Genomic DNA, 14,882 nt, shown 5'->3' on the forward strand with positions numbered 1-14,882 from the left:
TCACCTTTCTGGAATGACATCCAAACCATCAAACCGGCCTTTGCCATGGGGGCATAATATGCTATTGGAGATGGCCGATCGGCCAAGTTCTGGCTAGACTTTTAGGTTGGCTCCCAACCGCTCTGGTCGGAATACCAAGACCTGTATGCTATCGTTGTAGACCCGGACATGATCGTGGCCTCGGCTTTAGCCTCGTTCCCCTGGCTATGCACTTCCGTCGCGAGCTCAATGATCAAGAGCGGGCAAATTTTGCGGCGATGCTGTTGAAAATATGCCCTAGAGGCAATAATAAAAGGATTATTACTATATTTCCTTGTTCATGATAATTGTCTTTTATTCATGCTATAATTGTATTATCCAGAAATCGTAATACACGTGTGAATACATAGACCACAATACATCCCTAGTAAGCGTCTAGTTGACTAGCTCATTGGTCAACAGATAGTCATGGTTTCCTGACTATGGACATTAGATGTCGTTGACAACGGGATCACATCATTAGGAGAATGATGTGATGGACAAGACCCATTCCTAAGCATAGCACAAGATCGTGTAGTTCGTTTTGCTAGAGCTTTTTCAATGTCAAGTATCTCTTCCTTAGACCATGAGATCGTGTAACTCCCGGATACCGTAGGAGTGCTTTGGGTGTACCAAACGTCACAACATAACTGGGTGACTATAAAGGTGCACTACAGGTATCTCCGAAAGTGTCTGTTGGGTTGACACGGATCGAGACTGGGATTTGTCACTCCGTATAACGGAGAGGTATCACTGGGCCCACTCGGTAGTGCATCATCATAATGAACTCAAAGTGACCAAGTGTCTGGTCACGGGATCATGCATTACGGTACGAGTAAAGTGACTTGCCGGTAACGAGACTGAACGAGGTATTGGGATACCGACGATCGAGTCTCGGGCAAGTAACATACCGTATGACAAAGGGAATAGTATACGGGGTTGCTTGAACCCTCGACATCGTGGTTCATCCGATGAGATCATCGAGGAGTATGTGGGAGCCAACATGGGTATCCAGATCCCGCTGTTGGTTATTGACCGGAGAGCCGTCTCGGTCATGTCTGCATGTCTCCCGAACCCGTAGGGTCTACACACTTAAGGTTCGGTGACGCTAGGGTTGTATGAATATGAGTATGCAGCAAACCGAATGTTGTTCGGAGTCCCGGATGAGATCCCGGACGTCACGAGGAGTTCCAGAATGGTCTGGAGGTAAAGAAACTATATAGGAAGTGCTGTTTCGGCCATCGGGAAAGTTTCGGGGTCACCCGGTATTGTACCGGGACCACCGGAAGGGTCCCGGGGGTCCACCGGGTGGGGCCACCTATCCCGGAGGGCCCCGTGGGCTGAAGTGGGAGGGGAACCAGCCCCTAGTGGGCTGGTGTGCCCCCCTTGGCCCCCCCCCTGCGCCTAGGGTTGGAAACCCTAGGTGGGGAGGCGCACCACTTGCCTTGGGGGGCACTCCACCCCCACTGGCCGCCGCCCCCTTGGGAGATTGCATCTCCCAGGGCCGGCGCCCCCCCCCCTAGGGGCCTTTATAAAGGAGGACAGGGGGAGGGCAGCCGCACCCTGTGTCTTGGCGCCTCCCTCCCCCTGCTACACCTCGTCCTCCTCCTGCAGCAGCTTGGCGAAGCCCTGCCGGAGTTCTGCTGCATCCACCACCACGCCGTCGTGTTGCTGGATCTTCATCAACCTCTCCTTCCCCTTGCTGGATCAAGACGGAGGAGACGTCACACTGACCGTACGTGTGTTGAACGCGGAGGTGCCGTCCGTTCGGCGCTAGGATCTCCGGTGATAGGATCACGACGAGAACGACTACCTCAACCCCGTTCTTTTGAACGCTTCCGCTCGTGATCTACAAAGTGGTATGTAGATGCATCTTTCCTATGACTCGTTGCTTAGATGAACTCATAGATGGATCTTGGTGAAACCGTAGGAAAAATTTTATTTTCTGCAACGTTCCCCAACAGTGGCATCATGAGCTAGGTCTATGCGTAGTTCTCTATTGCACGAGTAGAACACAATTTTGTTGTGGGCGTAGATATTGTCAACTTGCTTGCCGCTACTAGTCTTTTCTTTCTTCAGCGGTATTGTGGGATGAAGCGGCCCAGACCGACCTTACACGTACGCTTACGTGAGACAAGTTCCACCGACTGACATGCACTAGTTGCATAAGGTGGCTAGCGGGTGTCTGTCTCTCCTACTTTAGTTGGAGCAGATTAGATGAAAAGGGTCCTTATGAAGGGTAAATAGAAGTTGACAAAATCATGTTGTAATTATTCGTAGGTAAGAAAATGTTCTTGCTAGAACCCAATTGCAGCCACGTAAAAGATGCAACAACAATTAGAGGACGTCTAACTTGTTTTTGCAGCAATTGTCATGTGATGTGATATGGCCAGAAGTTGTGATGAATGATGAATGATATATTGTGATGTATGAGATCACGTTCTTGTAATAGGAATCATGACTTGCATGTCGATGAGTATGACAACCGGCAGGAACCATAGGAGTTGTCTTTATTTTTGTATGACCTGCGTGTCATTGAAGAACGCCATGTAAATTACTTTACTTTATTGCTAAACGCGTTAGCCATAGAAGTAGAAGTAGTCGTTGGCGTGACAACTTCATGAAGACACAATGATGGAGATCATGGTGTCATGCCGGTAACGAAGATGATCATGGAGCCCCGAAGATGGAGATCGAAGGAGCTATATGATATTGGCCATATCATGTCACTACTATATAATTGCATGTGATGTTTATTATGTTTTATGCATCTTGTTTACTTAGAACGGCGGTAGTAAATAAGATGATCCCTTATAATAATTTCAAGAAAGTGTTCCCCCTAACTGTGCACCATTGCTAAAGTTCGTCGTTTCGAAGCACCACGTGATGATCAGGTGTGATAGATCCTTACGTTCACATACAACGGGTGTAAGACAGATTTACACATGCAGAACACTTAGGGTTAACTTGACGAGCCTAGCATGTACAGACATGGCCTCGGAACACAGAGACCGAAAGGTCGAACATGAGTCGTATGGAAGATACGATCAACACGGAGATGTTCACCGATGATGACTAGTCTGTCTCACGTGATGATCGGACACGGCCTAGTCGACTCGGATCGTGTAACACTTAGATGACTAGAGGGATGTCTAATCTGAGTGGGAGTTCATTAAATAATTTGATTAGATGAACTTAATTATCATGAACTTAGTCTAAAACTTTTGCAAAATATGTCTTGTAGATCAAATGTCCAACGCTTATGTCAACATGAACTTCAACGCGTTCCTAGAGAAAACCAAGCTGAAAGATGATGGCAGCAACTATTCGGACTGGGTTCGGAACCTGAGGATCATCCTCATAGCAGCCAAGAAAGATTATGTCCTAGATGCACCGCTAGGTGAAGCACCCATCCCAAAGAACCAAGACGTTATGAACACTTGGAAATCACGTGCTGATGATTACTCCCTCGTTCAGTGCGGCATGCTTTACAGCTTAGAACCGGGGCTCCAAAAGCGTTTTGAGAAACACGGAGCATATGAGATGTTCGAGGAGCTGAAAATGGTTTTCCAAGATCATGCCCGGGTCGAGAGATATGAAGTCTCCGACAAGTTCTATAGTTGTAAGATGGAGGAAAACAGTTCTGTCAGTGAGCACATACTCAAAATGTCTGGGTTGCACAACCGCCTGTCGCAGCTGGAGATCAACCTCCCGGACGAGACGGTCATTGACAGAATCCTTCAGTCGCTCCCACCAAGCTACAAGAGCTTTGTGTTGAACTAAAATATGCAGGGGATGGTGAAGACCATTCCTGAAGTATTCTCAATGCTGAAGTCAGCAGAGGTTGAAATCAAGAAAGAACATCAAGTGTTGATGGTCAATAAGACCACTAAGTTCAAGAAGGGCAAGGGTAAGAAGAACTTCAAGAAGGATGGCAAAGATGTTGCCGCGCCCGGTAAGCCAGTTGCCGGGAAGAAGTCAAAGAATGGACCCAAGCCTGAGACTGAGTGCTTTTATTGCAAGGGGAAGGGTCACTGGAAGCGGAACTGCCCCAAATACTTAGCGGACAAGAAGGCCGGCAACACTAAAGGTATATTTGATATACATGTAATTGATGTGTACCTTACCAGTACTCGTAGTAACTCCTGGGTATTTGATACCGGTGTCGTTGCTCACATTTGTAACTCACAGCAGGAGCTGCGGAATAAGCGGAGACTGGCGAAGGACGAGGTGACGATGCGCATCGGGAATGGTTCCAAGGTCGATGTGATCGCCGTCGGCACGCTACCTCTACATTTACCTACGGGATTAGTTTTAAACCTCAATAATTGTTATTTAGTGCCAAGTTTGAGCATGAACATTGTATCTGGATCTCGTTTGATACGAGATGGCTACTCATTTAAATCCGAGAATAATGGTTGTTCTATTTATATGAGAGATATGTTTTATGGTCATGCCCCGATGGTCAATGGTTTATTCTTAATGAATCTCGAACGTAATGTTACACATATTCATAGCGTGAATACCAAAAGATGTAAAGTTGATAATGATAGTCCCACATACTTGTGGCACTACCGCCTTGGTCACATTGGCGTCAAGCGCATGAAGAAGCTCCATGCTGATGGACTTTTAGAGTCTCTCGATTATGAATCATTTGACACATGCGAACTATGCCTCACGGGCAAAATGACCAAGACTCCGTTCTCCGGAACAATGGAGCGAGCAACCAACTTGTTGGAAATCATACATACCGATGTGTGCGGTCCAATGAGGGTTCAGGCTCGCGGAGGATATCGTTATGTTCTCACTCTCACTGATGACTTGAGTAGATATGGGTATGTCTACTTGATGAAACACAAGTCTGAGACCTTTGAAAAGTTCAAGGAATTTCAGAATGAAGTAGAGAATCAACGTGACCGAAAGATAAAATTCTTACGATCGGATCATGGAGGAGAATATTTAAGTCACGAATTTGGTACACACTTAAGAAAATGTGGAATCGTTTCACAACTCACGCCGCCTGGAACACCTCAGCGTAACGGTGTGTCCGAACATCGTAATCGCACTCTATTGGATATGGTGCGATCTATGATGTCTCTTACCAATTTACCGCTATCATTTTGGGGATACGCTCTAGAGACAGCTACATTCACTTTAAATAGGGCACCCTCTAAATCCGTTGAGACGACACCGTATGAATTATGGTTTGGGAAGAAACCTAAGCTGTCGTTTCTAAAAGTTTGGGGATGCGATGCTTATGTCAAGAAACTTCAACCTGAAAATCTCGAACCCAAGTCAGAAAAATGCGTCTTCATAGGATACCCTAAGGAAACCATTGGGTATACCTTCTACTTAAGATCCGAGGGCAAGATCTTTGTTGCCAAGAAAGGATCCTTTCTGGAAAAAGAGTTTCTCTCGAAAGGAGTAAGTGGGAGGAAAGTAGAACTCGATGAAGTACTGCCTCTTGAACCGGAAAGTAGTGCAGCTCAGGAAAACGTTCCTGTGGTGCCTACACCGACTGGAGAGGAAATTAATGATGATGATCAAGGTACTTCTGATCAAGTTGCTACTGAACTTCGTAGGTCCACAAGGACACGTTCCACACCAGAGTGGTATGGCAACCCTGTCCTAGAAATCATGTTGTTAGACAACGGTGAACCTTCGAACTATGAAGAAGCGATGGCGGGCCCAGATTCCAACAAATGGCTTGAAGCCATGCAATCCGAGATAGAATCCATGTATGAAAACAAAGTATGGACTTTGACAGACTTGCCTGATGATCGGCGAGCGATAGAAAACAAATGGATCTTTAAGAAGAAGACGGACGCGGATGGTAATATTACCATCTATAAAGCTCGACTTGTCACTAAGGGTTATCGACAAGTTCAAGGGGTTGACTACGATGAGACTTTCTCTCCCGTGGCGAAGCTGAAGTCCGTCTGAATCATGTTAGCAATTTCCGCATACTATGATTATGAGATATGGCAGATTGACGTCAAAACGGTATTCCTTAATGGGCATCTTAAGGAAGAACTGTATATGATGCATCCGGAGGGTTTTGTCAATCCTAAGAATGCTAACAAAGTATGCAAGCTCCAGCGATCCATTTATGGGCTGGTGCAAGCATCTCGGAGTTGGAACATTCGCTTTGATGAGATGATCAAAGCGTTTGGGTTTATGCAGACTTATGGAGAAGCCTGCGTTTACAAGAAAGTGAGTGGGAGCTCTGTAGCATTTCTCATATTATATGTAGATGACATACTTTTGATGGGAAATGATATAGAATTCTTGGACAGTATTAAGGCCTACTTGAATAAGTGTTTTTCAATGAAGGACCTTGGAGAAGCTGCTTACATATTAGGCATCAAGATCTATAGGGATAGATCGAGACGCCTCATAGGTCTTTCACAAAGCACATACCTTGATAAGATTTTGAAAAAGTTCAAAATGGATCAGTCCAAGAAAGGGTTCTTGCCTGTATTGCAAGGTGTGAGATTGAGCTCAGCTCAATGCCCGACCACAATAAAAGATAAAGAAGAGATGAGTGTCATCCCCTATGCTTCAGCCATAGGATCTATTATGTATGCCATGCTGTGTACCAGACCTGATGTAAACTTTGCCGTAAGTTTGGTAGGAAGGTACCAAAGTAATCCCGGCAAGGAACACTGGACAGCGGTCAAGAATATCCTAAAGTACCTGAAAAGGACAAAGGACATGTTTCTCGTTTATGGAGGTGACGAAGAGCTCGCCGTAAAGGGTTACGTCGACGCTAGCTTCGAAACAGATCTGGATGACTCTAAGTCACAAACCGGATACGTGTATATGTTGAATGGTGGAGCAGTAAGCTGGTGCAGCTGCAAGCAGAGCATCGTGGCGGGATCTACATGTGAAGCGGAGTACATGGCAGCCTCGGAGGCAGCGCATGAAGCTATTTGGGTGAAGGAGTTCATCACCGACCTAGGAGTCATACCCAATGCGTCGGGGCCGATCAAAATCTTCTGTGACAACACTGGAGCTATTGCCCTTGCCAAGGAGCCCAGGTTTCACAAGAAGACCAGGCACATCAAGCGTCGCTTCAACTCCATCCGTGAAAATGTTCAAGATGGAGACATAGATATTTGCAAAGTACATACGGATCTGAATGTCGCAGATCCGTTGACTAAACCTCTCTCGCGAGCAAAACATGATCAACACCAGAACTCTATGGGTGTTCGATTCATCACAATGTAACTAGATTATTGACTCTAGTGCAAGTGGGAGACTGCTGGAAATATGCCCTAGAGGCAGTAATAAAAGAATTATTATTATATTTCCTTGTTCATGATAATTGTCTTTTATTCATGCTATAATTGTATTATCCGGAAATCGTAATACACGTGTGAATACATAGACCACAATACGTCCCTAGTAAGCCTCTAGTTGACTAGCTCGTTGGTCAACAGATAGTCATGGTTTCCTGACTATGGACATTAGATGTCGTTGACAACGGGATCACATCATTAGGAGAATGATGTGATGGACAAGACCCATTCCTAAGCATAGCACAAGATCGTGTAGTTCGTTTTGCTAGAGCTTTTTCAATGTCAAGTATCTCTTCCTTAGACCATGAGATCGTGTAACTCCCGGATACCGTAGGAGTTCTTTGGGTGTACCAAACGTCACAACGTAACTGGGTGACTATAAAGGTGCACTACAGGTATCTCCGAAAGTGTCTGATGGGTTGACACGGATCGAGACTGGGATTTGTCACTCCGTATAACGGAGAGGTATCACTGGGCCCACTCGGTAGTGCATCATCATAATGAGCTCAAAGTGACCAAGTGTCTGGTCACGAGATCATGCATTACGGTACGAGTAAACTGACTTGCCGGTAACGAGACTGAACGAGGTATTGGGATACCGACGATCGAGTCTCGGGCAAGTAACATACCGTCTGACAAAGGGAATAGTATACGGGGTTGCTTGAACCCTCGACATCATGGTTCATCCGATGAGATCACCGAGGAGTATGTGGGAGCCAACATGGGTATCCAGATCCCGCTGTTGGTTATTGACCGGAGAGCCGTCTCGATCATGTCTGCATGTCTCCCGAACCCGTAGGGTCTACACACTTAAGGTTCGGTGACGGTAGGGTTGTATGAATATGAGTATGCAGCAAACCGAATGTTGTTCAGAGTCCCGGATGAGATCTCGGGCGTCACGAGGAGTTCCGGAATGGTCCGGAGGTAAAGAAAACTATATAGGAAGTGATGTTTCGGCCATCGAGAAAGTTTCAGGGTCACCCGGTATTGTACCGGGACCACCGGAAGGGTCCCGGGGGTCCACCGGGTGGGGCCACCTATCCCGGAGGGCCCCGTGGGCTGAAGTGGGAGGGGAACCAGCCCCTAGTGGGCTGGTGCGCCCCCCCCCCCTTGCCCCCCCCCTGCGCCTAGGGTTGGAAACCCTAGGTGGGGGGGCACCACTTGCCTTGGGGGGCACTCCACCCCCCCTGGCCGCCGCCCCCTTGGGAGATTGCATCTCCCAGGGCCGGCTCCTCCCCCCTGGGGGCCTATATAAAGGAGGGCAGGGGGAGGGCAACCGCACCCTGTGTCTTGGCGCCTCCTTCCCCCCGCTACACCTCGTCCTCCTCCAGCAGCAGCTTGGCGAAGCCCTGCCGGAGTTCTGCTGCATCCACCACCACGCCGTGGTGTTGCTAGATCTTCATCAACCTCTCCTTCCCCTTGCTGGATCAAGACGGAGGAGACGTCACGTTGACCGTACGTGTGTTGAACGCGGAGGTGCCGTCTGTTCGGCGCTAGGATCTCCGGTGATAGGATCACGACGAGAACGACTACCTCAACCCCGTTCTTTTGAACGCTTTCGCTCGCGATCTACAAAGTGGTATGTAGATGCATCTCTCCTATGACTCGTTGCTTAGATGAACTCATAGATGGATCTTGGTGAAACCGTAGGAAAAAATTTATTTTCTGCAACGTTCCCCAATAGATGCTTGTCCTTATTAGCTCGTCCTCGCTGTCTGCAGCATCCGACTCGGTGACTTGGGCGCTCACCGCGTCCGGCAAGTTTTTACGGTCAAATCGCTTTACCACAAGCTATGCCAAGGGTTGGCCCAGCCGGTGGTTAAGGGCCTTTGGAAGGCACGTCTCCCACTCAAAATCAAAATGTTTATGTGGCAACTGTTTCGCAACAGATTGCCCACGTCTGAAAATGTGGCAAAACGGCATGTGCCGACTACAGGCACATGCGCGGTCTGTGGTGTAACCGAGGACGCAAACCACGTCTTTTTTTGATGCCCGCTGGCTAGGTTCGCTTGGAACGTTGTTCATACCGCAGCGGGAGTGCAATGGGATCCGCGATCCACCGGCGATTTAGTGGCTATTCTAGACTCGGTCCAAGGGAGCGGAAAGCGCGTTTTTATGGAGCTGTGTTGGGGCACCTTTCTGGGCTCTCTGGTTGACTAGGAACAAACTAGCTATCGAGGGGATCTTCCTGACTCACCCGACTAATGTTATCTACAAATGCAATCTGTTTCTGCAGCAGTGGAGTCCGTTGGCGAGACGCAAGGATGCTGAGAGGATGCAACACGCTCAAGACCGTCTCCGCCAGGTGTACGTGATGGCTAGGGAGCCAATTGCCACTTCTGAAAGGAGCGGCCCTTTTGTTCGATTGCGAGCCTGCGTGCTTAGTATTTGGCCTTCATGCCATGTAACTCTTGCTCGCGGTTTTTTGGCCTTGAACCCTATGACTTCCCTCGTACGTGGCCTGAGGCCGTTTGTGTGTGTAAGGTTTGGATCTTTAGTACACTGCCTATGTTGTGGGCTTTATATTAATTTAAAGCCGGACGCGTCTAGCATCTTCGTTTTAAAAAAAGCAAGAATTGTAAAAAAATCTACGATCTACTATTTCTTGGATGATAGCTGCATTGGGACCTCCTACCCCCTCGTTGATGTCATTAACAACTCGGCAGTCAGAAGCCACAATCATATTCTGGATATGAAGATTGTCCGCTTAGGGCAAGACCCTCCTACGCTTCTTTTTTGAGTGGTTCTTGTTTTTTTCTTTTTTGAGTGGTTCTTGTTACACTTTAGCAATCTGTGGCCCAACAGCCTCTTGTGCAAGGACAAGGCCTTCCAAGCAAAGCCGATTGCCTCCAGAACTTCAGTCACAGAACGGGATCATGCATACAGGTAGCCCATTTACTGACGCATCGACGGCCCACTCCCTACGGCAAGAAACGAAAATTGCCAGTCCCGTCCGGGAGCTCCTATATGGCGCGTGACGCGCTGGCGAACATGCCAGCGCGCACCCGTCCGCTCCCGTGCGCCCCTACTGGGGCGGCCCACGAGCGGGGCTGAACGCCCCAGTTTTTTAAAATTGTTTTTTTTACTATTTTTGCTTTTCGTTTTTCTTCAAAATAGTTCGTAATTTAGGAAAGTGAATTTTGTAAAAACAATTCGTGATTTCAAAATAGTGATTTTTTTGAATTTTCATGAAAAAATATTTATTTTGATGAAAAAATTTATATGAGCATTTTTCTAGTAGTGATGAACATTTTTTTATATTTGATGAACAAAATTTGAATACGATGAACATTTTTTAAACTTGATGAACCAAATTTGTATTTAAGAATACTTTTATGAAAGATAAATGAACAAAATTTGAATTCATTGAACAAAATTAGAAATCGCCGGACAAATTTTGAGTTTGGTGAACAATTTTTGAAATTGATGATGAACAAATTTCGAATTTGATGAACAGTTTTTGAATTTTATGAACAAATTTTGAATTTTGATGAACATTTTTTCAATCCGATGAACCAAAACGAATTTTATGAACATATAAATTTTGTAAGAAAAGAAAAAAAGAAAATGAACAACTTTTTAATTTGATGAACAAATTTTGAAAGCGGTGAACAAATTTTAAATTTGGGAACAAACTTTGAAATTGATGAACAATTTTTGAATTTGGTGAACATTTTTTCAATTCGATGAACAAATTTTGAATTTTGATGAACATTTTTTCAATCCGATGAACAAAAAAGGAATATTATGAAACGTTGAGCATTTTTACACAATGCGAACATTTTTTGAATTTGATACAAAAAAATGTTCACGAATTTGGAAAGAAAAGAAAAAATAAATAGGATATGGGCCGGCCCATACGAGCTCTCAGCGCGGCAGGGGGGTGCGCGCCTGGTGCCAGCAGCCGTAGGTTTCGTTCCCCTCCCTCCTCGCTCGATGGCGCCGACGCCGCCGCCGCCCGCCATGTCCATCCCCGCGGATTGCTCTCGCCTGCATGAGGAAGGCCGCGCTTCAATCCCCGACCGGTACAGGCAGCACCATGACCATCCACCCCTCTTCCTCCACTGATACTCTGACCACTCATCCATTTGCGTTTCTACAGGTCTGCCTCTTCCCCCGAAGGCGACGGCAGGATGGCAATCGAGAGACTCACCGACGAGCTCCTCATCGAGATCCTCTCGCGCGTCCCCGCCAAGTCGCTCTGCCGCTCCAAGTGCGTCTCCAACCACTGGCTCAGCCTCGTCGACCACCCAGACCACCGCAAAAAGCTTCCCCAACCTCTGGCCGGCTTCTTGTACAGCAGCACCTCCAGTGGTCGCTTCTTGGACTCACCTGTCCACTCTACAAGTCTCCCATGGAGCCGCTGCCCTCTGATGATCACCTCCTTCGCCTTCCTGCCTAACCATCGGCGCATCGATGTCATGGACTGCTGCAACGGCCTCCTTCTCTGCCGCTGGTATGGCGTCTCCGCCCAGGATGATCACTTCCGTTATGTTGTGTGCAGTCCCGCCACCGAGCAGTGGGTCGACTTTCCGAACTCCGGCCGGGCAAGGGACCAGGTGGCCGTCACACGCTTGGGCTTCGATCTGGCCCGGTCGTCGCATTTCCATGTGTTTGAGTTGCTGGAGCAGAAGGAGAACTGGACCACCGAGCTTGTCGGAGTGGCAGTGTATTCATCTGAAACTGGAGGATGGGTATGCAAGGAAAAGAGACAGAGTGGACACATCATTTGACGCTCGGAACAAACTGTCTTTCTTAACGGCCATCTGTATTTCCAAGCCTTTGACCGTGACTTTTGTGTGGCTACGGTAGACACCAAGGGTGAGACATGGATGAAATTCGCTCTCCCTCGTCATGGTCGTGGTCTGATTGATGGTTTTATTCAGTGTTCTCAGGGCCGCTTACATTATGCCAATTTTGATCGCGACGACTACAACAATGTGATTCGACTAGCAGTTTATGTTCTGGAGGACTATGAAAGCAAAGAGTGGAAAGTAAAGCACACTGTTGAAGCTTCGGAATTGTTTGGAGGGATAGATGTTTGCTATGTTCAAGATGACTTTGAATGGGTTGGAATCCATCCGGAATATAACGTGATATTCTTTACTGTCGGTTGGTATGAAAAATTCATGTGCTATAATATGGATCGTCGGCAAGTAGAAGTAATCCGCGAACTTGAAGATGGCAGGCCACCATATCTGCCATACATGCCGTTGTATGCAGAGCTACAATCGTTGCACATGTGAGATCGAATATCAGATAGCCGTTTCCTTTGTTGGAAGTGGATCTTTGATAGCAGTCAATTGTTCGTGCTACTATGGAGCAGTGGGCTTGGTATGTATGCTTGAATTTGAGTCTCGTATTATGTGACTGATGTATCCATGCTTTTAAGTTTCGAGGCAACCTGATTGATTTCCCTGTCAAGTGATTAACTATGTGAAATTTCAGTGAACTTCTGTTTTGTGTATCAGTGGTTCTGGACACTGCCACCTCCATGTGTATGGTTAGCCTTGTGTAGTAGTGGTATGTGTGTTAAGCTCTGTTTGTAGGTTGCATTTGCTGTTGGGGAGTATAAACATATATCTTATCGACAGAGCTTCAGTGAATGTTTACTCGTCCTCTAACGATACAATGCGTGAGAATCGAATACATGTAGGGCTGGAAAAAAAGCTCGAAGCTCGTGAGCTAAATGAGTAACTCGTTGCTCGGCTCGAATCGACTCGAACTCGAAGAATAACGAGTCGAGCCGAGCTTTAGTTTAAGATCGTTTATAGATCAAGTTAAACGAGCCAATCTCACGAGTACTCGTGTGACTCGTTAGGCTCGTTACAAGAGATCAACCAAGCACCCTGCGTCCTAGGAGCACAACACAAGGCCCAGCCACGCAAGGCACCTTACAAATATGAAAAAAATTATTACTTGCGAATGCAAAGTGTACATATTAAACATGTACAACGTTCACAAACAATGTTCCTTTTTATCTTATTTGTAAGGTTTTATGTTCATATCCTTAACGAGCTTAACAAGCTAAACGAGCCAGCTCGTGAGTTATACAAGTCGAGCCAATCTTTGATTTGAGCTCCTTATACTAACGAGTTGAGTCGAGCTAGCTCGTTAACGAAACGAGCTTTAGCGAGTCGAGCCGAGCTGGCTCGACTCGGCTCGAATTCCAGCCCTAAATACATGTCTTCTGATGGTAAAACTATTAATTTGGTTGAAATACAGTGTCGCTTCCTTTGATACTAGTAGTTGCTTATGGCATGGCCTAATTAATTAGGAAGTGTTGCTAGCAGAACATCAGCAGGCCGTGTATGTACCATGGTGTGTTGAATCTTTTGTTAGACGGAAGCAAATCTTTTTCTGGACACAAAATTGGGCGGAGACATGCTGTTTGTCTGTGGTGTTCGTTCAGGCATTTAGGTTTAACAGGGTATGAAATTGCCAATGCCGTGCTATTCCCATGCTAGTCTTGCTTCTATAAGTTCTACTAGTAGTAGTTACCTGATTCTGATATAACCTTGCACATATGCTCCATTCCATTTTTCACAGCCTATTTGCACCGACACAACAGGTGGCTGCCATGGCACAGGTCTCATCTCCGACCCTCGAAAACCAACTGAAACTGTCCTTGAGCTCCTCTGTCGGTACCGGGGTTTGCCGACACCGAACGGTGTTTAGGAACGAGGTTGTGTCTTTTTTCTTTGCGTTGATTACACGGTAAAAGTTCGTGTATTAAAAAAATTCATGATTTTTAAAAAGTTCGTGTATTAAAAAATGTTAATAAAATTGAACAAAATTTCGTCAATTCAAACATTGTTCATGAATGGAAAAATATCCTAAAAATTTAAAAACTTTTCGTGACTTACAACTTTTTTTATTCATTCATAAAATGTTTGCTAATTCAAAAAAATGATCATGCATTTCAATTCGTTAAATCAAAACAATGTTCACGAATTTCAAAAATTGTTCCACCAATTTCCAAAAATTATTTGTCGATTCTAGAAATATTCGTTGACTCAAGAAAATTGTTTAATAAAGTGTTCACAATTTTTAAAAAATGTTTGCAAATAGTATAAAATGTTTATGAATTCAAAAATGTTCGAAATTTTTTAAAATTGTTCATGAAGCTGAAAAAATATTCACAATTTCAAATATGTGCATGAGTTTAAAAAATATTCATGATGTGAAAAATTGTTCATGATTTCACGAAATTGAGAGTGATAGTGTACATCGGTGATGTAGCAAAATGTAGTCATGACTATTGAAGTTTACGATATTTTTTCCATTGCGACGCACGGGCGCTTCTCCTTAATATCACCAAAACAATCATCATCTTTTTTGTTTTTGAGACAAAAACAAGAATCACCTTTCTTTTAAGAAACAAATAAGAATCACGTGATTCGCTCGAGCAGAGCGAAGGCCTTCCGGAACTTAATGAACTCGTACACAGCCCAATCGCCGAGAATATAGTTGAATATAGTTAGCCCATTATTGACGCACCGACGACCCACTCGCCGGATATGCGAAAGTGCCAGTCCTATCCAGCCATTGTTCTAAGAAAAA

The sequence above is a fragment of the Triticum dicoccoides genome, chromosome 7B (assembly GCF_002162155.2).
Source record: "Triticum dicoccoides isolate Atlit2015 ecotype Zavitan chromosome 7B, WEW_v2.0, whole genome shotgun sequence".
Classification (NCBI taxonomy): domain Eukaryota; kingdom Viridiplantae; phylum Streptophyta; class Magnoliopsida; order Poales; family Poaceae; genus Triticum; species Triticum dicoccoides.